The following is a 25230-nucleotide window of genomic DNA, read 5'->3' on the forward strand; positions in this document are numbered from 1 at the left end:
TCGGATGATGTGATATTAGATCAAGCGGAGACTTTCCAGGTTTCAGTATGGGGATCAAGCGGCTCGATTTCCATTGTTTAGGAACGACACCGTGTGCCAAGACTCGTTGTAGTAGTTGAGCAGCTCACCACGTGCGTCATGTCTAAGGTGGCATAGGGAAGCGTACGTGATGCCATCTGGTCCTGGTGATGAAGAACGCCTGCAGGACGCCAACGCAACGTCGAGCTCTTCGAGTGAAAAGAGCACGTTCATTTCTGGCCCACGTACCTCAGGGATGTCATTCACTGCTGCGTCAGGAATGATGACCCCGCACCCAGCAAGCCGTGCACATAATTCTTCAGCCACTAAGAGTTAACGGTCAAGCACTAAGCGCAGCTTACCTATAGAAGCTTTACGGACACTGGTGTTTGTAGCGTACAAACAGCAAGCATGATTGACCAATTACTGCTGAGGGAAGGTCGTTTTATAGACTCCTGTAGCATCGTCCTTTCTTGCTGCCCCAAGCATGGGATAAAGCGCTCGCAAAATAAAAAATCAAATCGATTCAAAAGTAACGTGCTGGTAATGACTCTTCATCGATTATTTCTGTGAGGTTGCCATTAGATTTTCAATTCGATGGCGCATTAACGCTGATGCACTGCTTTTAGCGGGAAAAAAAACGAAGTAGGCGAGACATTTTAATTGTTGCCTTGTCTTTGGGCATTCCGCACATTCTACAGCTATTTACGTTTATTGTTCAGTTCAATCATCCCAGAAAGAAGAAGAAAACCTGCTTTGCGAGGACTTCCCCTCTGCCTGCAAAGAGAATGCAGGAATATTGGTTCAAACTTTTCATATTTACGCTGCATTGTTGACGAGATGCGTGTGTACTCGAAAGCGAGAGTCTTTCCGTGAAAGCCGAATTTCTTTTTTGTTCTCACTCCTCTCGCATGAAAACACGCGAACTAGATAAATGGCAATAGAAAAATCTACAACATAATCTTGCACTGAGTACGCGAATACTTTAAGCGCTCGCATATTTCGAGAGCCTCTGCGCTACACGATGCAAATTTGACCGATCACGCCACTATTTGAGCAATAAGAAAGTTTGCGCCGTTCCATGATAAAATACCGGGGAGAAACAGCTAGCTTCACTTTTTTTTTGCTGTATAAAACTGCTTCAGCCATGCTGAAGCAATGCGTGAAGACATCCCTACTGTGCCTTTGTTGACTGAAATCAACGCCCAAAATTGCCTACGCGCCTTTCGCAAAACTGAACATATTGGACGGACGGCACTTCAGTCCAGTACAAGAAAGCTGCGAATAGATTAATACGCTGAAATCAGCGTCCCCCGAAGCACGACGTAGTGTCTCAGACTTGAGCTTCGGGATGCCAGGGCGGAATTAATGGCCCATAATGGTTCTGCCCATTAGGTTGATTGCCGCAGTGTGGGCACCATAATTCAGCAATGGCTTCACGATGAGAACACGGGCATTAAGCATGCTCGTTTCATTTACTTTCATTAATTTCCCATCGTGCTTCTGCGCTTCTGCGCTTCTGCGCTTTAAGTGGGACATGCGAAAAACGCGTTACAGGACAAGAGTCGCCATTGTTGTATAGGCACGCTACCAACGACTCTTCGGCTCCGGCATTTCGTTTATCGCACTGCGAAAGCAGTTAGAACCACGAAACAGGGCTCGCTGCGTTCGGCAGCCCACCCTTCTTGTTACGACAACGTTGTCGTCGTTGTGCTGTCGTCTTCGTCGTCAGCTTCACCCACGCCCTGTGGTGCATAAAAACAAAGCTCTCCCCACTAGCGAGCATGGGACCCACGCCCCTGGTGCAATGCATAGCCTGCGAGCTTTCTTCTTTCTACATTCCCGTCTTCCGCTCCCCAAAGTAGGTTAGGAAACTGCGTTTTTTTTATTCTGGTTAACCTCCCTGCCTTTCTTTTCCTTCGTTTATCTCTCTCTGTCTAACCACTATCTGCTATTCGGCGCACCTTCTTTCATTCATGGTAGTTACTGGAATTAGTAAGAAAAGGATTTATGTACTATAATATGCAGTTGTGCCAGTGCCTGATGGTCACATTGTATGGCAGGAAACCGAACTGTACGTACAAAGAAAACTAGCGTCGTACCAAGCAACCATTCATCATACGAGAAGTTAGAAAGGAGGTGAAGCTGAAACAAGTAATCAAAACTGGACACCATCTTCATCTAGCCATCATTTTGGTCATACATGCATCTCGGGTGCATAATCATCTGCCTAAAATATAGACTTTTGAGGAAAACTATTATTTCTGCATTTCTGTCGTTCATACGAGCTCTCCGAAAACTACGCTTTTTGCACACGCGCTATTTGAATATTTTAAGCCTGACGATTTAGTGGAGTTTTTTGAAACATGGAGACTTTGAGAGTAATCGCGTGTATGCACATATTTTGGAGGTCACACAGACAATACTGCAGTTTTTTTTTTGTACAAGAATTGTAAGGTTGGCCTGAATTCCTGCGTTCTCACCTAGTAGCAGACACTGGCAGTTTTGTAGATCGCTTAGAAGAGGTTGCTTTTGAGAAAATTCCGGTATGTGGTGTGTGAGAATTATGCCGTCGGCAGTAAATAAGTTTAAAACAGAGAAGCGGATGTAGACTGGTGATTATTCATGTTTTTGATGATATTTGTATCTTATTTTGCTTTCTGCCTTTTACAAGCTCTCTTCATTACGAATAAGTCTTATTTGTGTGTTTCTTTATTCAAACACACGCAAAATGATAGAAATCCTTCCCTTCGATCGCAACTGAACCGACTGGAATGGTGCTTCTTAATTAATTAATATTTGGGGTTTTACGTGCCAAAACCACTTTCTGATTATGAGGCACGCCGTAGTGGAAGACTTCGGAAATTTTGACCACCCGGGGTTCTTTAACGTGCACCTAAATCTAAGCACACGGGGGTTTTCGCATTTCGCCCCCATCGAAATGCGGCCGCCGTGGCCGGGATTCGATCCCGCGACCTCGTGCTCAGCAGCCGAACACCATAGCCACTGAGCAACCACGGCGGGTATGGTGCTTCTTGCATTTAAATAAAAGAGGTAAACCTATCAATAGCGTGCAAGCAGATTTAAAAGTTAGGCAATCAATTGTTGAACAAAAGCTGTAAAGAAGTATGACATTTCAAGAAAAGTCAAAGTTAGGCTTGCAGCGCTGTAACTCCCGTATCAATGCAAACACCAATACCTTGCGAATTACATCAAAGGAGGACGTCAAAGTAGATAAAAAAGACATGTGAATTACTCTGATACACACCTCTGAAGTACACCACTAACTTGTTAATTTGAAGATCCACGTCAGCAAAGCAACCGTTTCACATGCATGATTTGGATGCCGGTTACTGGGCAGAGTCGCGTATCTGTAAACTTGGTGATTCTAATTTTTTTTTATTAGCCGATTTTCTAACATTTTGTTGATAGATTCGGTACTTTAAATGAACGATATACTTCCGGTAGTCCATCGAATTCTATTGGCTTTCTTATTTTCAACAAATTTAGCACAAACCGGTTCCGTGGTTACTCAAGGCGAAAATTCCTGCGTTTGGGATGTTAGCAGGGATGCATACTTGAAGTCAGCGCGGAAGGCGACGGCAGCAAAAAGAAAAGGACACAGGACGAGTGCTTATGGCAAGTATGCTTCCATCTTAAATAGTCCAACTTTCTACACCTTAAAGCAGGGATGGCACCAACCTAAGTTTTCCTCTTAAAGCATAATTTCAATGTACCCTACTTTAATTGCAACAAAATCCTTGTTCGTTAAATATTTTGTAATATTAATTCACGTTCGTTCAGTAGGTAGTTGACTGTTAATTTGGCTTATACATTTTGATACAGATCCCGTTGGTAGAAAATGCGATCCTCTACCCAATGTTAAACTGTTGTATGAATGAAAAGGATCATCCGCCTTCAAAGCGATGTCATGTGGCGCATACCCCGGGATTACCGTTCAGCGTTGGTCTCAAATAGTATATATTTTTTTTCAAATTGTCGAGTTTGCCAGAATACTGCCTTTCGACAGTGCCACGTCCCATTTCTTCTAGATGCCTTCTTGCTCGACATGCGATGACTACTTTAAAAACTTAGTGCGTAGCCTTTGTCCGTCTTGAAATGTAATCCACACTGTTAGTATTGAAGTTATGGCATTCAAGTAGTGCAGGCGTCCTTCTAAATCCCGAAGGGAACGAACGACGTGTTATGTCGGAGGATATAGCGGACACGCGGGGCGCGATAGCTTTTCTGCGCGCTATTCACACACACTGAAAAATGTTCGGGAAGTTTGTTGCTGGACATATTAGCAGATGCTACAGGAAGATGGCAAAGGTCATTTACGAACGAAGCGCTCTGTAAATTCGGTCCCCAGTTTTTTTTCTTGTTTTTTTAACAACCAGACTGCCAGCGAGTCTCTACGTCCTTTTTAGACCAGTCCTGTTTTGTCGTTGTTCGCCCTTATAATCCCGGCTACGCTCCGGAGGCGCTCTGTTATGCGAGCGCCTTCGGATCCTGTAATCCAGCACTTCTCTTGATTGAGACAGAATATTTTATTTCCCTGCATTCCTGCCGCATGCGGACAAGGGAAGCCGCCCTCATGAGATTGCATTAACGTGTTCCTTCCCTGACGTTTTACCTACACGCCGGTCCGGTATCGCTCAGTGCACTTTCTGTAAGGAGGACGAAACAACAGATCACTTCTTGCGGTCGTTCCACTGCTTCACTGTTTGAAAAAAAAAATGTTTCTTTCGATAGCAGTTATATGGACACTGCAACCGAATTTTCGCCATCGTCATCGCCATGAGGTTCTGTATATATTTATGCATATGTATGTGATACGACATGCCATGCAATATGACATGTGGCATGTGCGGGTTATGTTGTCACACCATTCGATCACTCCAGTTGCCCATACCAGGTCTTACATTATTGACAAAATTATTCCTCAGAATTTTGAGAATGGCAACAAACAAATGTCATGAAACATAACTTACTGAGTTGTTTGTGTTTTTCTAACACGAATGCATGTCGTTAATATGTTTCTGTAATCTTTAGGCTGTGAACCTGGCTGGTGTTGCTTTTTCGACCGTCATATTGTCGCGAGTTTGTCACTTTTACGTGTGTACTTGATTCTATGCACGCTTACTCAGTGTCTTGTAAAGGATTTTATAAATAAAATATAAACGCCATCTTAAATCATCTCAGACTTAAATATTAGAAGTGCGAAACTGTAACAGAGCTCAAACGTGAAACTTATGTAATATTTTTGCGTGACTGCGCACTACCTCAGGGATCGGCCCAGAAAAGGGGTTTGTACCATGCCCGATACGAAAAAGTGGTTGTAAGGTCGCTAAGAAAGACGTTGGCTTTAAATAATAAACATAAAATAAACCGTCCGATGGCCACATTCAAACAGAGGACCCCTATAGCACAATAGCTCGTTTTGACTTAGCTTACATTTACTTTAATTCATACTGCCACAACAGCGTTCGTGTTGTCCACTTCTTTTGTGTCCTTGTCTGCACACCTTACACCTTCTTTGCATTATGCCACAACAGCTTGCACTTCGTTTAATATCCTAACATGTTGCTATAGCATTCATTGCTTCGACCTTATGGCGAAACTATATCTTTTTGTAACTTCCCCATCGGAGATTTGGCCTAATCTGGCGGTTCCTCTTGTGCATTCTTTTTCAAACCTTTGACTCTACGATTCATCCGCAGGCGTTTTGCCCCACCGTCCAGAAGAATTTTAACATAAGATCCAACTGACTGCTTGGTTAAATTAGGCTGTTACTTTTCTTTCTTTTTCATTGGGGAAGGGGCGGGAGATCGTCAATTGGTGCTGCCTGATTGACTTGCTTTGTTGTTGTTTTTCTTTGCATGGTAACATATAATTTAGTTTTTCTCATATATCGTACTTTTCATTAGTGCTATCATTTTTGTTGCAGCGGCTATTTTGGGTTATCCACTAGATTCTTGATCAACTCCAGAGAGGAGTAGAGAGAGAGAGAGAAGTTTAATGATATGAAATGCTGAGAGGTCGTCCTGAGGTATATTCCTCTAGCCAGCTACTCGGCATTGGGGTAAGGGGAAGAGGGAAAGAAAGAGGGAAGAGGTGCATGATGGGTGTCCAGAGAGGAGTAGGGTTCCGTGTCTTCAATATTTCTACTTGGGGAGTTATTTATCGGTGTTGGTGTTCTTTTTTCTCCTTTGAATCGGTGTTTTTCGGTCTCTGATTTCAATAATGGAAGGAAATAGGTGTTTATCCGGGCTTGAAAAACGCCCAAGGCCGAGGAGGGACTCACCTCCTCCCCTCCGTTTGCTTTGACCAGAGGAAACAGTAAAGGGCTTTGCACAGGGAACTTGTCCTGGGTACTACCGCGTGCTCTTTTCTTTTCTTCCTCGTTCCAGGAAACTTGTGCCTGCCCTAAGTACATGGTAGCCGTCATGCTCGTAAAGCTAAAAGAAGCGAACGGGGCAAGAAATTTCAAGGAATTTCAAGGCAAGGAAATACGGGCTTTTCGGTTTTCACCAATTCGAAGAAAACCGCCTCGCAGGTTGTTTTTGTTTGTTTGTTTGTTTGTCTATCAGTATACTCGTATATCGAAAACACGGGACCTATTTGAGAGCCATTAGTTTCTTGGACGACGACGATGACTACAAAAGCGGCAACACAGAGCCACTACGTATAAAGTAGGCGACCTGACTGCGCATTCGCAAAAGGAAAGAAAGCACTTACGCTATAACTGTTAGTAATAGCAGATGCCTGCCAATCGTGATGTTGGAGATATCAGTAGTAAAGGGGGCCGGTCAACGGCAAACAGCACTTACGAGCGAAAACAATTGTGGATTTGGCCCCACCTTCGCAATGCCCGTCTTAGCTTTTTCGGGCGGTTCCACAAAGAGCAGCGACAAGTAATGGAACCCAGTGCGAACCTAGTACGTCTTTTCATGAACAGCCCACGCCGCGAACCACGTCTTGGTAATCGACGCATTCCCATGGAGCTAGCTCACAAGACGCTAGACGAACAATAATGCTGTAAAATTTTAATCCAGATGCCTTTAATGTGTTTCACTTCTTCACGTGCCTGTGCACATTGTACCTGAATAAGCTTGTTCACGTTGACGCTCCCGTTTTGCACCATTCTGTCGGGTTCGTATCCCCACTCGCCAAACGCGCCTCGTGAACTTCACTGCAGCAAGTTATACTATGCGGTGTTTTCTTTTCTGTTTCCTTAGGGCACGAAATAAAGTCCACATTTTTCTAATGACCAAAAACTTAATTAAAATGCCGCTCTATGTTCTTCCGCTAAATCATTTTGTACGTGTGAACTACAAGTACCAGCTTGATGCACTCTGTGGACACAGAGTTTCGAGGAATTAAGATTCCTCGCCTCTGCAATGAAAACCGAGAACGGTATTCGTCAGCGTGCACAGATACCAGCGCGGCCTGGTTTCAGCTGCGAGCTGTTAACGAACCAATTAGAAATTAGAAAGCAATTAGAAACGCGGACCGACGCAATAGAATTGCACCGGCAAGCTGTCTACTCCACGGCACTTTCATCGGCACTTACTACTCTACCTCCCTCTTAGTCTCTCTCTCTGTCGCTCGCTCGCTCGCTAAGTTGCGCCTTTGTCCGACCAAATTCTTCCGGTACAAGCGCGGCAATCTCAGTTCACAGTGAGAGATGTTCATTGTGAAGAGCAGCCAAGGGAACGGTACTTTCTAACCCTGACTTCGCATCAGCTTTGGCAGTTATCGCGCAAGCTTATTTCTCTGGAATAATTTCCCCAGACTATTTCTGTTTCCTAATCTACAATGATACACGAGTCGGTGTGCGCAATGCTACTGTCCTTCCTAGTGACGTCAAAGCAAGGAAAGCTCGCCGTTGCAGATAATGTTTTGTTTAGCAAGTTTTCATCCGACCGGTCTCATTTGTCTCTAGATGCTCTAGACCGCTTCGTTGAAAATTCCTGCATAATTTCCTCAGGGAATCAATTCGTGCACGGAAACAAGTTAGTCTGCTTCTCGTTTCCAGTTCACATCTCCGTAAGATATGTTTTGTCTTTCTTGTATATCAATTTTGTCGCTCTTTTCATCAATAACGTGCAACGAAGAGAGTTAGTTCTGTATCACAGTTCGCGGAGCTAACTAGGACCGTAGGCGGCTTTCTAATGAATGGACCCACTTGAAATGAAACTTTCCTTCATTATATCTTTCTCCTAGGACGCATAACAACTCTGAAACAAGCGGAGAAAATAGAATTCGGATGACACCACCACGATTTCTGTGAAACTGTAAGTTGAAGAGGTTTTCGTGGGTGTGCATCTGTTGCTTCCTGCCACCAACAAGCAAACGTGACTTCATGATACCGGATACCGCCTCTGAAGCTCAAGATCACGGCATGTTTTCTTATGCCCTGATCTAATGCCCTAATGCCATGCTTAATTAATAGCCCACTTAGCTTGCACTTACAAGATATTCATATTACAAAGAAAACCTCCAATGTTAACTTCAATTACTCATCAAATAAATCGTGCCTTTAACTACGACACCTGCGTGGCTCATAGATTAATGCCGCGTGTTTGTCTCGCGTAACGAATGCCCTTCCTTGGAGGCACTTGTCTCAGTGAGCTACTTCAGATTACGTGTTGCCTGTTGTGGTACGAACCCTTTTTTATGTTTTGTATTTGTGACTATCATTATGTATAGCATTTCATTTTTCATCACACCGCTAACGAGTAGCATGCTAGGCTTGCGGCCAGGTAAACCTCTTCAGAATATTGTAAGTGCTAAATCGCTTCTTTCATAAAATATTGTAACTTCTGGAGCTTTCCCGGTGATATCACGCCAGGACGAAACGCCAATAAGAACGAAGTGTAGAACGCACGTTACGCTTAACTATTTGAAACCGCGAGGTTTGGTCGTAGTACAATGGTGCGCTTACAACTCGTGCCAACGAAGTGAAGCGTGTGTCGATGAATGACACCAGTCTGAAACAAATGCCAAAGTGCACAAAGGTGGACGCGCGTTTTATATACAGAACAAAATAAATTTAGTGACATATTGTAGAGACGGCTACTCCTCTTTAGATAATTGCAGCAGTAACAGAAAAATATTGTAACCAAAGAAGAAACATCACTGCTTTACAGAACTTCTTCTTAGGCATGTTGGTGGGACCATTACTTTTTGGGTTCTAGATGGGACAAATTTGTAATGGAAGACACACAAAGCGTGTATGTGTCTTTCGTTTCGTATGTCTCATCGAGCGCCCAAAAACAATGGTCAGTAAAGCTCACGCGTTTGGAAACTCTTGGGCGGAGATAGCTTAAGAGAGTAAATAAAGTCCGCAAATGAAGTCATATATATGGACAGCCTGGAAGACAAAAGACGAGGGCAAGTTGCACCACACTATCCCGATGTATATACGTATAGCGAGTTCCGAACACACACACGAGATCGCGATGCTGTCGAAGGCGAACAGGCTTAAGGATGAGGGAAATAGAGAAACGAAATAATACACGCACAGACACAAAACAGTCAAAAGCGGGCTTCACCGCACAACATGTATGCCTCACATAGACAACAAACGAACATAAATAGAGAATCTGCTTTCCCCATTTCCTGGCGGCATGGCAGCACCCGACCCAATTGCATGTTTTGGCACGCAGGTCGAGGATACATGCGAAACCCTTGCCATATGCTGAACGTCAAAGTGACGCCTTGTAGACAAAAAAAAACTTATCGCCGGCACTTCATGTCCTGCAGCAGGGCTAAATCAATATCGCCTCGATCACACAGGATCTTTGTGCTCTGAGCCGGCCGCCGCCACGCAAGAAAGCCAAACACACCGAAACAATTGAAGACCGCCCGAGTGGAGCAGTAGCTCCTCGCCGCCTTCACGCTTTTGTCATGACAAGCTTGGTAACTGGAAAGCCGTTTTCCTTACGTGACGCAGCGGGTCGGCAGGCCTTTGTGCTGCCCGCCCTTTGTTTAGGAATAAAGTGGAACTGGCGTGAAAGCTATAGCTAGCGAGAACAACTACGATCTGCAAATTTCTTTAGTGTGACAGGCAATCAAAAGTTTGAAACTGCTTTAAAAAAATATTTTGTTGGAGGACTTGGTTCATAAGGAAGAACGAATATAATTTTTCGTTATTCTATATAGACCGACTCTCGTCCAAAAAATATTACTAAACGGTCGAGTGAGGCTAGCTTAGCAGCACTCTTTGACGAACTATCAGACATTGTTTGTGATATCATCGGCCTTGGTGAGATTGGAAGCGGTGAGGCTTATACATGCTGACTCACAGCCATGTCCTCTGCTATAGAGGTCTCTCAGATAAGAAGCAATACGTGGTGGGATTGCTAATCCATAAGGGCATAGCGGGCAACATTGACAAATTCTACAGCATTAATGAGAAGGTAGCAGTAGTCGTAATCAAATTTAGTAAGATGTATAAATTAAAGGTAGTACAGGCCTAGTAAAAGCTATGATGATGATGAAGAAGTATATGAAGATCTGTTGAATCAGCGATGAGAAAAATGCAAACTCTGTATATTGTCAGTATATGGGCTGCAAGAGGAGAATGCAGGTTGAAGTCACGGAAAGGAATAAGCTCCGAATAATGAACACCTTCTTTCAGGAAGCTTAACAACTGAAAGAGTACCTGGAAAATCCCTAATGGTGAAACAAATAATGAAATAGATTTCATACTCTCTGCCGATCTCAGCGTAGTGAACGATGTTGAAGTGTTAGGTAGAGATAAGTGCAGTGATCATAGGTTGGTGAGGTCTAGGATTCACCTCAATTTGAAGAGAGAGAGAGTAAAAGGGGTAAGAAAAAACAGGCCAACCTAGACGCAGTAAGGGTAAAAGCACACCAATTCAAGCTGCTACTTGCAAACAAATATGCCGGCTTAGAATGGAGAAATGAGCATGACATAGAGGTACTGAATGAAACTGTAACTAGCTTGGCTTCCGAGGCAACAATGGAAGTGGGAGAAAAGGCACCAAGGCAACCAGTAGCCAAGAGAAAGAGAGAGATAGAGAGAGATGAAGAGGAAAGGCAGGGAGGTTAACCAGATATTAGTCTCCGGTTTGCTACACCACGCTGAGGTTGGGAGACAAGGGTTAGAAAGAGGGCAGAGAGGAAAGGGTTAAAAATATGCACCCACCGAGGTACACACATGAAGGCGTTCCAGTTAGAGACGTTGACAAAAGCCGGTAGATCGCAGGCAGCGTAATAACGTTTGCACGGCCTTCCTCTGTGAGGTTAGGCCCTACCGATGGTGTAGGATTCCTCCTTCCGATAGTGGTCGGTCGCCCTGCTGGTTGAGTTCGTGGCGAAAGGATTTCTTCTGTAGTCTGTACTGCGGCCAGTCGCACAAAATATAGCCAATCGATTATTCATAGCAACAGTGGTCACAGGTTGCGTTGTCGACCATCCCTATGTGGAACGCGTAGGCTTTGGTAAAATCAACGCCCAACCACAGTCGATACAAAAGTGTGGAGTCTCCACGGCAAAGCTTTGATGGAACTGGAAGGCTTAATGTGAGATCAAGGGAGTACAGTCGCGAATTTCTGAAATGTGGCTCATTCCATTGCGACGTAGTGCACTGGCGAGCAAGCAGGCGAAGCTTCCGTGCTGCGTCAGTTCTAGAAAGTGTATTGGTACGTGGTAGTCCTCAGTATGGCCTCAACGGGCAGCTTGATCGACCCGCTCATTGCTGTTAATCCCGCAGTGACTTGGAAGCCATGGAAAGTCATTTCATGGCCTGCGTCACTTATATGGTGACTACGTCATGGTGCCTCGTCACTGAGCGAGGCATCATGAAGGAATCATAGGTCTCGCAGCAGGAGTGAAACATGCTGGCAATGATTTACCATGTGCGGTTATCGTTTGGCTGACAGAGGTGCGTGGTCTGTCCGCTGGTAGAGAGGCTATAGGTGATGGCGAGATGACCTGGCAAGATCTTATATGGGTCCTCAGCGCTTCAATTTCAATGTGGGTCTTGACAAGGTGGTCTCTAGCGACTGCTATAGTCGCCACTGTTGATGCCCTCTGAGGCAAGCCTAGGCAGATCCGGAGCGCCTAAGCCGGAATACTTTGTATTTTGCGTAAATTGGTTTTGCTTATGCTGTTTATTGCTGGCAAGCTGTTACGCAGAAAGCGGAGAAAAAGCACCCTGTATTGTTATAGCATAGCAGTTGTCAACATTCCCCAAATCTTGCAAGTGAAAAGCTTGAACAGGTTGCAGATGACTGTGAACCGTCTTTATACGTATCATACGTGAGGGCTCCATGACATGTCCCTGTCGATTATAACACTTAGAAACTTAGAACTTAGAAACTTTGAAAGCTTGGCCGTTTCTCGTCACGCCGTAGTTTGTCATGGGTTTGCGCGTAAAGGCATTAGTACGCATTTCTCGCAGGAAATTTCCAGGCCTCGATTACGAAGGTAGATAGTAGTTTGGGTGGCAGCTCTCTGAATTCTCGCTAGCAACTGTAGGCGTATTACCGCAGAAGTCCGTATGCAGATGTCATCCACGTACATTGATAACCTGACTGTACCACGATTCCTCCATTCGAATCAGTAATGAACAGGTTGCAGAAATTATGACTAGCGATGAGGTTAGAGGGGCCTTGTAAGACATGAAACAGGGGAAAGTGGCAGGAGAAGATGGAATAACAGTCGATTTAATCAAAGATGGAGAAGACATAATGCTTAAAAAACTGACGAAGTGACTATTAATTTCAAGGGTCCCAGAGAATTGGAAGAATGCTAACATTATACTAATTCACAAAAAAGCAGACGTGAAAGAATTGTAAAATTATAGGCCCTTTAGCTTACTCCAAGTGCTATGTAAAATATTCACCAATATAATTTCCAATAGAATAAGGCCAACACGGGACTTTAGTCAACCAAGAGAACAGGCTGGCTTCAGGCAAGCTCTCCCAAGTAACAAAGGGCCTAATAAAGAAACGACAAAGAATGAAAGTGTCGAACTAAAGAGATAAGACAGATTTCGCGGAACTGTCAAAACTGATCAACAAGGAATAAATAGGGGATATTCGAAATTAAAACGTGAGAAAGACAGAGGAAGCCGTAAAAAATGAACGCAGCGTGAAATCAGTGAGAAGGAAATTTGGCATAGGACAAACCAAGCTGTATGCACTTAAAGGTAAGCAGGCTAATATCATCAGCAATCGCGAAGGTGTAGTAAAATCAGCGGAAGAATTCTATACTAGCCTGTACAGTACCCAGAGGAGCCACCATACCTCCATTCGAAGCAGTAATGAACAGGTTGCGGACACGCCTTCCATAATTCTATTAGAAATGCCTTGCTAGACATGAAACGGGGAAAAGCGGCAGGCTAAGATGGAATAACAGTAGGTTTAATCAAATACAGAGGACACATAGTGCTTGAGGAACTGGCGGCTCTCTATAAGAAGTGTCTCTCGACTTCAGGGGTTCCAGAGAATTGGAAGAATGCAAACAATATACTAATCTACAAAGAGGGAGGCGTTAAAGAATTGAAAAATTATAGGCTCATTATCTTACTAGCAATATTATATAACATATTCACCAAGGTAATCTTCAATAGAAGAAGAGCAACATTGGGCTTTGGTCAACCCAGGAAACAGGCAGGTTTCAGAAAGGGATACTCTACAATGAATCACATCCATGTCACCGATCCTGTAATCGAGAAATCCGCAGAGTACAATCAGCCTTCCTACATGACTTTCATAGATTATAAAAAAAGCCATTTGATTCAGTCGAGATACCAGCATTCATAGAGGCATTGCGTAAGCAAGGAGTACAGGACGCTTATGTAAATATATTGGAAAGTATGTACAGAGATTCCACAGCTACCTTAATTCTCCACAAGAAAAGTAGAACAAAAGTAAGACAAGGAGACATAATCTCTCCAGTGCAGTTCACTGCGTTTTTGGAAGAAGTATTCAAGCTATTAAACTGGGAAGGCTTGGGAGTAAGGATCAACGGCGAATATCTCAAGAACCTTCGGTTTGCAGATGACATTGTTCTGTTCATCAATACTGGAGACGAGTTACAACAAACGATTGGGGACCTTAACAGAGAGAGTGTAAGAGTGGGGCTGAAGATTAATAAGCAGAAGACAATCATGAATACCCGGGCAAGGGAACAAGGCTTCAGTATCTCATTCAGCCTGTGGAGTCTGTGAAGGAGCGCATTTAATTAGGTCAATTACCCATATGGAACCCTGATCATGAGAACGACATTTACAGAAGAATAAAAATGGGTTGGAGCGCATACGGTAGACATTGTCAGCTGCTGACTGGAAGCTTACTTAACATTTTCATTGAAAAGGGAAGGTGCACAATCAATGCATTTTACTGGGGCTGACATATGGCGCAGAAACTTGGAGGCTGAGAAAGAAGCTTGAGAACAAGTTAAGGACCGCGCAAAGAGCGATGGAACAAAGCATGCTAGGCATCACGCTAAGAGACAGAAAGAGAGCGGTTTGGGTCTGAGCGCAAACGGGTATAGCCGGTATTCTAAACGACATTAGTAGAAAAAGATGAAGTTGGGCAGATCATGTAATGCGTAGATTAGATAACCGGTGGACCATTATGGTCACAAGATGTGTGCCAGGAGAAGGGAAGCGCAGTCGAGGACGGCAGAAGACTAGGTGGTGCGATGAAATTGGGAAATTTACGAGCGCTTGTTGGAAGCGGTTGGCGCAGGACAGGGGTGATTGGATATATTATAGGGAAAGTCCTTCGTCATGCAGTGGACATAAAATGGGCTGATGATGATGAATCTCTCTCCGCATTACACTGCTGTTACAACATGTCAGTGTTCGGTTTATCAGAGCGCCTAGCTATGTCTGTGTCTTTAGTGCTCTGTGGCGTTTCGTGGCTGAAACGGGGTTGTTCTATCCGTCCGCATTTTTCGTTATGCCACCGTCGTCATTGTCAAGTGATAGCAGTGATTGTGTTGTTGTCATCGTCAAAACGATATCACAGTTTCGCAATAAGGGCGAAGCAATGAATGCGATAGCAACATGCAAGAATATTGCACGAAGTATAACACTTATAGCTGTAAGGGAAATATGAATGGAAGTAAACATAAGCGGACTAAATAAAACGAGTTGTTGCGCTAGACGTCTTCTGTTTGAATCAGGCCATCGAACAATTTTATTTATGTTTATTAATTAAAGCCAACCTTCTTCTGAGTGACTTTACCGCCACATTTTGGTATTGGGTATGTTAAAAACCTCTGTTCTGAACCGATCTTGGAGGTAGTGCGCAGCCGCCCCAATAACATCACATCATTTTCAGATTTCAGCTCTGTTATTGTGTCCCACATTTAATATTTAAGTCTGCCAAGAGAGAGAGAGAGAGACAGAGAGAGAGAAGACAGGAAAGGCAGGGACGTTAACCAGACACACGTCCGGTCTGCTACCCTGCACTGGGGAAACGGTATGCGGACGAAGAGGATTTAAGATAAAAGGCGTGCGCCGTTGGTGTTTTGTTTCATTGCATTTGTTTGTGGGCAGCCATTTCCGAAATTTTCAAGAATAAGTTTGTCAAGAATGCAGGCCCTGGTATGAGCAACTTTAGTGATAGAATGGTGTGGCAGTACATACCCGCATAAAGCGCACGTCATATAGCATAGCATGTCATATAGCATACATATACCTAAACATATACGGAACCTCGCGGCGACGCCCATGGCAAAAATTCGGTTGGAGTGTCCATATAATTGCTATCGCAATAAAATAACTTCATGGGAATAATGTGCCAAAGACACAGAACATATTTCAAAGTGTCGCACCTAACGACCTCTAGCGCGACAGAGCTTGCTGCCCTATGTACTGGTGGTAACTACATCGCATAAGCACTACCTCGAACGTGAGTCAATTTTTGTGTCTCCAAGGTAGCCCTTCGACGCGACGTGCAGTCAGCTTTACGACGAAAAGACCCGTGAATAATTTTTATTTTAGAGAAGAGAAGTTCTCAAAGCCATCACAAGGGGACATGGTATCATATTTCAATGGCTGCCGGCACTGTGGCATTGTGAGTAACGAGCTGATGGTGCCGCCCGGTAAGCCCATAAACGAAAGCAGAGAGTCCCCATATCCTTGCCAAGAATAGACGCTGCGAGGAGTCTTCGTTTGCATGCTCGCACCAAGACGCAAACTTGCTGAAACACCCCGTTTGTCTGGGACTGTCATCTCCAGAGATTTAATCCTACACTGAAGCTGCAAATTCCATCACACTTCTCCCACCATGATGCAACTTTGCTGTGCCGCTTTTGGTTAAGGATCGCTTTTACGAAAGCCTACTCGTTCCATAGTGGAATGTCAGACTCATGCAGCTTCACTCACGTAACTGTGACGAGACGATAGAACACGTGTTGTGTTTTTGTAAACGATATGACACCGAATGCGACTATAATAGACCGATGATATAATAGGCCATTTTCAGAGACACAGGTCCTTGGACCATGGACCCGCGCATCGCATGCTAAAAAGTGATGAGGGCTTTGCTACGGTACATGAAATTGACTGGCATCAGTGACCGATTGCAGGCACGATGTGATGGACAACCGCACGTAAAAGCATTGCTAGCACCTTTCTTTCTCCTTCTCCTTTCTGTGTTTTCATCCATTAAACTCATAATAAACCCTTCTACTCGCGTAGGCTAGCAAGCACCCGTCTGGTTGACCTCCCCGCCTTTCCTTCTTTTTTCCTTCTCTTCCTCCTCAACCAATAAGCGTTCCACTTGGGCTTGTTGGCTTTCCATTTTGAACGTAGTATTTCGCGTAAAACAAAGACAGCAAAAAAAAAAGAACACGGTGATACACATGGATCACAAACTATCGGCAATATATTGCCATGAAAAACGTGACCTCATTTATACCTTGTCACAAACAGCATTGCACATGACAACAAGGGCAGAACCACGAAGAAAGAACAACACACACTTGGCATGCCATTCAGATACTCTATTTCCTTAGCTGGTAAGGTGAAAGAGGCCATGCCAACGCATTTGTCTCTTAGACTTGTGATACTGTGGACTTCAATAATGAGGCGTGTCATTTCATTACTGGTTTTTGCATTGACCGTACAATTCTCAAACTTTGGTCTGCAACCGCAATCACCACAGTGAAAAGCAATGTGTCTGTCTGTTCCTGGGTCGCTGTGTAGAGTTTGAGGCATAGGAATGCCGCGGCTGCTCTATTTCTGTCTGCACTTCGGAAATGGAGAGCTTGTGCCCTACACACCACTCTGAACCAGCTAGAAGAGACACATATCTCGTTGGACAAGGTTTGGTACCATGGTCTCGCATATCACAGCTGCAGAAGGCCACAAAAGTGCTACTGCGATTCTTGAAGGCAATTGGACTGAGCCATAGCTGTACGTGATACAACGCTGAGAACTTTCACAACGTCGGCGACATCATCACTGCACTTATCTTCTTCTCTTAATCTTTTTTCTCCCCATTCCCTTCTACAAATGCAGGATAGCCAAGCGGGCTCAATCCTGGTAAACCTCCCTGCCTTTAATTTATCCTTCTCTCTTTCTGTTTCTCTACATTACAGCAAAGTAATAATAATAATTATAACCTAATAAATGACAATGAAAGTAACAAATTTAGCATCACTGCACCGTAGAGTTCCCTTGACACCTATTCATGCCACTAACTCAATGATGCACACAATTCGCAGTCGTCATCCGTCAGTTCAAACAGTCAGCTCAATTAAAGTTTCACATACGGTAGCGAGCGATAAGTGCGTTCATTTCCACGTAACTATACGGGACGACATATGATAAACATTTATCTATGTGCAGTAGGGAGCAGGAAGCGCGTTAACCGCTGTGATATCGCGCAGCTTTGGGACTTGGTAATTATTGCGCGGTTGTGTGGGCCCCGCAAGCTCTTGAGATCGGTGGGGTCTGTGCATCGGTGGATGTATTTCGGAGCCCACAGCAGAAAATATCGTAGCGGACGAAGCCGACGTTGTGTGCATCGCAAAGAAGCATTTTTTCTTGTGAAGATGGCAGCATGCACTGTGAGAGTCATGGTGCTGTCGCTGCAAACAATTCCATAACCGGAGAAAGCGCTGAAGTCTGCTTGGCCGGCATAATGTATTCACTCCTCTTATTCTATATTATTGTAGGTGGTGTCCACATTCACGCCCCAGTGACGGTTGTGCTCTGAGTAGCAGAAAGAGATCTCGAAGGCTATGCTTTTGCTAACTACATGCGCCGGAAGCAACTGCGGAGCTTGAAACCCATCACAAACAAACACCACCATCACCACCATCATCACCACCATATCTTATGTACACTGCAGGACAAAGGCCTTTCCCTGTGATCTCCAATTGTCCCTGCCCTGCGCCAACCGCTTCCAACTAGCGCCTGCGAATTTCCTAATTTCATCACCCCACCTAGTCTTCTGCCGTCCTCGACTGCGCTTCCCTTCTCTAGGCACCCATACTGTAACCCTAATGGTCCACCGGTTATCCAACCTACGCATTACATGGCCTGCCCAGCTGCATTTTTCTCTCTTAATGTCAATTATAATATCGGCTACTCCCGTTTGCTCGCTCATCTACACCGCCCTTTTCCTGTCTCTTAACGTGATGCCTATAGCATTCGTCGTTCCATCGCTCTTTAAGCGGTCCTTAACTTGTTCTCGAGCTTATTTGTCAGTCTCCAAGTTTCTGCTCCATGTGTTAGCACCGGTAGAATGCAGTGATTGTACACCTTCCTTTTCAACGATAGTGTTAAGCTCCCAGTCAGAATCTGGCAATGCTTACCGTATGCACTCCAACCCATTTTTATTCTTCTGTAAATTTTTTTCTCATGATCAAAGTCCTCTGCGAGTAAGTGACCTAGATAAACGTATTTCTTCACAGGAAGAAAATAGCTATCACAATATTACTATCGTGAATACGACGAAGGCGCCAAATAAAACAACGGACTTAGCAAGGACACACGAGACAACCACGTAGCACATGCTGAGTTACTTCATTACTATCATGATGTTTTATTATTATTATTATTATTAACTGCACGCAAAGATATGTTGGTGCCTGCTAGACGGCGCCGGCCGTTTCTCTTGTGCTAATAATGAGCTCGAAAAAAGTAAAAAAGAAAGTATAGAGAAAAGACTACAGTAACAGCAGTTCTAAAGTTCACATACATGCAAAAAAAAAAACAATCGTTTCTGATCAATTCACAAACGCTCGAGTGTTTGTGCTGATACACATGTGGCGGTCTTCGTTGACGAATTGCACAGCGCACACAAATACAAACAAGAGAACCACAGGAATACGATGATATGAGCCAACACCCATACCACGTGTATATTAAAACGGTATATATTAAAAGTGAATCACCTCATGACGTGCGGCGTCGCGATCATAGTTATAATTAATAAAATGTAATAAATTTTAGATATTCCCGATTCTTCAAGAAACTGTACTAATGCGTGTGCTGCACTGTGTGTCAAGTGAGCCGATGATTATGCACCTAGGATTTTATGTAGTGCTATTTGCCTCCTATCCAGAGCATGTGTCACCGGAAAAAGCCTCTTACGGTGAGTATCATAATTTATGATGTGTATTATGAGCCTTGTTTCATCACCCTCCTCAAAAGAGCACACAACACTATTGGTCTGCCCACGAAGACACCCAGACGCGTCCAATACATTGGCGAGGACGGACGCTGCCAGGAAACTTCGCCTACTTGCACGCGGAAAGTCACAATATTGCTTGAGTTAAGGCACCTTCAATTGTCGATTGCATAAACTGGACCCCACGCCACGGCTAGAACTGCCATCTAGCCTTTCCCGCGGCGAAACAACCTTGTTGTGCCGCTTGTGGCTGGGAGTGGCGTTCACGAACGCCTACTCCTATCGTACGGCCGAGAGCCCAGTGTGCAACTGCTGTGCATGCGAGGAAACCATCGAGCACCTATTGTCTCACTGCCCTCGCTACGACGTACAATTAAAGCCTCTCTCTGCGGACAACTTTAAACCTACTGGATTCTGGACCGTTCTCCGAGTCAAGGATACTCGCACCGTAGCCACACCCGTCACTGGCACGAAATGCGATTCGTGCAATAGTACATTACTTGAAGTGCACCGGCTTAAGAGACCGTTGATAGTGTCCCTGTGCGTCCTCCCACACGTCCTCAGTGTTTAAAGAAGCAGATTTTAAGGAAAATTACAAATACTTCTCGTACACACACGCAACAGCGCGTAATTTCGTGAAAAGTTTTGCAAGAGTTCCCGTCCTCATAAGTAACGTCACAAGTTTTATACTGCGGTCAAGGCACAAGTGACATTATCTCGAAAGTAGATGAAACGCGAACATAGCATTTTCGTAATGCCATCAACACTAAACGACTGCTCGGCCGCGCCTGCGTAGATGGTCTCAGCGCGTACTCCTCGATGACTAATTTCCTTTTTTATGTCTGGCCAGTTCTCTCTGCCTCAGGTCGCATTATTTATGGCACACCACAGAGTCATAAAAGCAGAAGGCCAAACACACTGCCAGTTCACTCGTCCATAACAAAAGAAAAAAGAGAAATAACGTAATAAATACAGAAAAAGTAAACATAGTTACTATACAAACGACTAGCATCGACCCCGTATAATGCGCGAAGAAAGCCTTTAATGTCCGACCGAGAAAATATGTGCGAGTGAACAAGCTATACTACTGTATAGTGTGTGTGTGCGTGTCTTCAGTGGGTGGAGGAAAGGGAAGGGTGAGGAAGATACCGTATCATGTCTCATAAGTGACTTCGTTCTGTGGGCAGCATAAAAAATGATAGCGCTTTCGAACTGGGAATGCGAATGCCACATCAACGACGACTCTCGCTTGGCCGCACACCTGACACCCTGTTGTCACCCTAAAACCGAACAGCGCTGTGAAACCTATATAAAGATTTGCTATCAACTAATCGGACGACTAAATCACAAAACCGATCATGCGTAATGACAGCTCGTGACGGACCGGGCTCCCGCCTGCTGAACGATCACGAATGGCTAACCAGCAAATGGATAAGGCACCGTTCAATCACCATACGTTTCTGAATGTTGAAGCAGCAAAAGTAACGTGTGAATGTAATTGGGCCACTGCTCAGCTGATGCCAGAGGAACATGTTTTTCGCAGGTAAGAGTGATTTGACAATGTCTTGCTTACGAGCTCTTATGATTGGCCAGTACTGAGGTGCCTTTTTTTTTCTCCTCACACGGCTATACGAATTCGACCATACCTGTGATATGCTTGTAAATTTAGCTTCCACGGTGATGGTGTGCCGACTTGTCGCACAATAATTTACTTAAACACATTTATACCAAGAACCTCGAAGACTCGAACCATCTCCCTGCCTCCATCACTGCCATGTCTAACTCCAAGAATTTCAAGACCACCACTAACACTTATATTTGTCTCCCCCCCCCCCCATGCTCATCATAGCTTTCTGTAAAGCTGTTCATGGGCAGTTCTGAAGCACGAGCTGGAACCAGTCGCCAACCACTTCTGCGTGCGAACAGTTGTGTGAACTTTGCTCTGCCGTTGCGGTACGCCAATTGCATAAAGCAGTTGACGCTATACTGTTCTGCTCAGTCATCTTTGGCTCACTTCTGTTCTGTTATGTTATACATGGACGGCTGTGGAGAGATAGAAGTGAAGAGTACCTCGGCTACTCAAGCGCTCTATGTTATGTAGCAAGAAATGAAGGAATAAATGATAATGCTAAGTTAATAGATAAGAACTGAATTAAACAAATAAAGATGACAATATCGTGACAAAGACTTCACTGGCGTCTGTCCGTGCCACTCCCCGAATAATATAAACACTTTGAACTCCTTATACATTGGTGCAAGGCTCCTTCACACATTAAATGGATCTTAAGTCTAAGACCACGTGAGGTGCGTGTGCGGCGTCTGCCAAAAGTGATAGCGAGCAAGAGAAAGAAAGAGTTTACTTGAAATGAGGCAGAGAGGTCACCCTCAGGCTGTCTTGCTACCCGCTCTGGGGGAAATGGGATGTAAAGATGTGATAAGAGACAATGACAGGAGGCATGCAAACGGAGGAAACCAGTTCAGTATAGGGTTTATCAGTAAAAGGTCCAACAATATCGTCCACAATGATTGTGTTTCCTGAGACCGCCGATTCAAAAGAAACTCCATGAAAGTGCGTGCCAGAAAGAGGTGTGTGTCTGAGCTTATCGTGTATCAGCGGCACTGGCGCGAAGGGCTGCACGGTGCGTTAATATGTTCAAGCGAAAGGCGTGAAACGACGGCGACACACGGACAGACCGACACAGACGATACGCCAACAGAATGTAGGCATAAACATGCAGGATCGACACCCCCACATTGATATTTTAACGTGTTAGTATCGATAGCCGTAGCGGTCAAATCATGGTCGAAGGCGGTTGGCTCATGACGAAGAGTTGTTACGAACATTTGTGAATTCTGTCCCTATATAGCTGCATCAAAGCTGCACAGTTTTAATGGGACAAAGCCGCAAAGTCGGCTGTCCTAATGACAGTTGCTCACTGGAGCATCGCCGGGGTGGCGTCACCGAGGGTACGAGGTCCGGCGTCACGCGTCAAATGCCGCAGCGCGGCGCGTCCGAATTGGGTCACCGTAGCCGGGGGCAGCAACCGGCAATCAGGGAGGTGCGCGGCTTTCCCTTTATTTTTTCCCTTTCCACTCCAGAGCGGAAGCACGCCGCAGAGCAGCGGGGCTGACAGCACGGAGACACGGCACGTTGATTCTCACGTAAGTGGCCCGAAGCTGAACGCTCGCGCCGCTATTCCCTCGGGGTTTCGCGATGCAATCGGGAGAGCTGGGCTGGTTAACTGAACGCGTGAACGTGACACCACCAGGCAGACAGTCACACGAAGGAGACCCCGTTTTCAGCCATTGGAGATTACAAACGTCACACGCTTCTACGTCTTTCCCATTTGTTCCCCTCTTTGCTTTTAGTGTATTTTATTTCCTTCATTTTTTTGTTCTTAACGCAACGATAAGCGCGCCGTTTGGCACAGAATGTGGGCCAAATAAGATCGCGAAGAAAATTTCAGTATTGCAGGAAAAAAACAAGGAAACGCGAGCCCTTTTTGCTATGACGGAATCGCGAACCAAGTAAAAGAACCATATCATTCTTGCGAAAAGCTTGCGAAAAGGTGAAGAGCTAGAAGCCACACACACACACACACACACACACACAAACACACAAACACACACACACACACACACACACACACACACACACACACACACACACACACACACACACACACACACACACACACACACACACACACACACACACACACACACACACAAAAGGGGGTGGGGGAAAGACAGGTTCTCCTCTGCATCCAGTAATGAAAGGAAATTGACAATTCGGTCAACTCTTAAAGGGCAGGTACCAATGTGCAGCTTTCACTTTGCTAGCGCTCTAGCGGCAAGCGCCGGCTGAAGCTACGCCAACGCACTGCACAGCTGTGTAGGAGGGCACCAGGCGCCACCAATTGCAAACAACCTCCTGCAAATATGGGCGATTGTACAATTGCCAAATAGAAGAATTCGCGCTTTCTCTTCGCTCCTAGCACACCTGGCCAGCAACAAGCAACTACAATACATGTGGACCCGTATTCAGAAAAAGAACTTACGTTAAAGTTGTTCGTAATGGAGAATTCCAGCGGGTCCTGACTTTGGACATTTTATTATTGAAGGCCGCTGGCCAACGAAAAAGGGTCCCAACGATCGAAACGCTTTTGTGAATTCGGCCTGTCATGTGTAATTGCCTATATTGACACGAGGCAATCCGCAAATGCATCATGGACCGAGTGCCTAGAGAAATCCTGCCAGTCACACTGGATGATCTTGTTCGACTTCACCACAGCAACCAGGAACCCTGCTGTGAGCGAATCTCTTCGAATTCATCTATGCGCTAAAGCGCGGCCTTTGAGATCGCACGGGCTAACGCGCGCGATCGCAATCTCGGAGGCCCCGGATAAGGACAAGCCAAGCCACTGCCTTCAAGGAAACAGCCCACGAAAACACGGAGAACCAAGGCCCCCACAGGGAGTACCCGCACACATCCCTCGTGCTTTTGGCAACCGGAGATTATTTTTTTTTAATTTTTAGCAAAGACAGTTATAAACGAAGTTTAATCAAAGCCCGTGTTCGCTTCAACAGTGAATCGCACTGTACAGCTTTAGGACGAGGAAAACCAGGCTGGCTGCTAAGCATCGCCGCAGCCTGTGACTGTGAATATTGCACGACTGCCACCCCTCCGCAATGTTTAGCCTCTCGAATAGAGTTCGAGCGGTGCGCACATGTGATCGAAGACACTCACGGCACGGCACGGCGGTGACGGTGCGTGCCAGAGCGCGCTCGTGTTTGGGAACGTTGATGGCCCGTGGGACGGACATCGATCGAGACGTAAACAGTGGCATGTTCAAGGGTGAATGAACTTTCTCTGACACGAGAACTGCATGCATTAACACGGATGCGCACGCATCCCTATAGAGGCAGTAATATGTTTACCCTGAGCATGGCAGTTGCCAATATGCGAACTATAACCGTTAGTCTCCAGGCGCAAAACAAGCCTTCGAAAGGAAGCTATGCACGCCGCAAGCAGAAGTCGGAACAAAAGCGATAAGTGTAGCAAGGAAGCAAGGAAGAGAAACAAGTCCATTTTAGCCTGCTAAGTTACTCTGCTTAATCTCTATTTTAGTTAATTTCACGGCAATACGTTTATCATGCGCCAAAAAAGAACTATATATATATATATATATATATATATATATATATATATATATATATATATATATATGTGTGTGTGTGTGTGTGTGTGTGTGTGTGTGTGTGTGTGTGTGTGTGTGTGTGTGTGTGTGTGTGTGTGTGTGTGTGCACTCTAAGAACAGTTTACACCCTTTGGCGTGCCCCTTCTGCCACACAACGATAATCGTCATCTGCCTTGATGCGTTTCCTTCCTTTAACGCTGCGATCCCGGAACTTTCCAGTAACGAACGGCACGCGCGTTATCAGCATAGAACAGTTTACACCCTTTGGAGTGCCCCTTCTGATAACGCGCGTGCCGTTCGTTACGGGAAAGTTCCGGGCTCGCAGCGTTAAAGAAAGGAAACGCATCAAGGCAGATGACGATTATCGTTGTGTGGCA

General features: G+C 45.0%; 1 protein-coding gene across 1 annotated transcript in view; it reads right to left on the reverse strand.

Annotated features, from left to right (window-relative positions):
• Window positions 1-25230, reverse strand: part of LOC142577869 (uncharacterized) — a 294425-nt gene that overhangs the window by 42476 nt on the left and 226719 nt on the right. The gene's annotated exons all lie outside the window — the stretch shown is intronic.

The sequence above is a fragment of the Dermacentor variabilis genome, chromosome 4, assembly GCF_050947875.1.
Source record: "Dermacentor variabilis isolate Ectoservices chromosome 4, ASM5094787v1, whole genome shotgun sequence".
NCBI classification, from domain to species: domain Eukaryota; kingdom Metazoa; phylum Arthropoda; class Arachnida; order Ixodida; family Ixodidae; genus Dermacentor; species Dermacentor variabilis.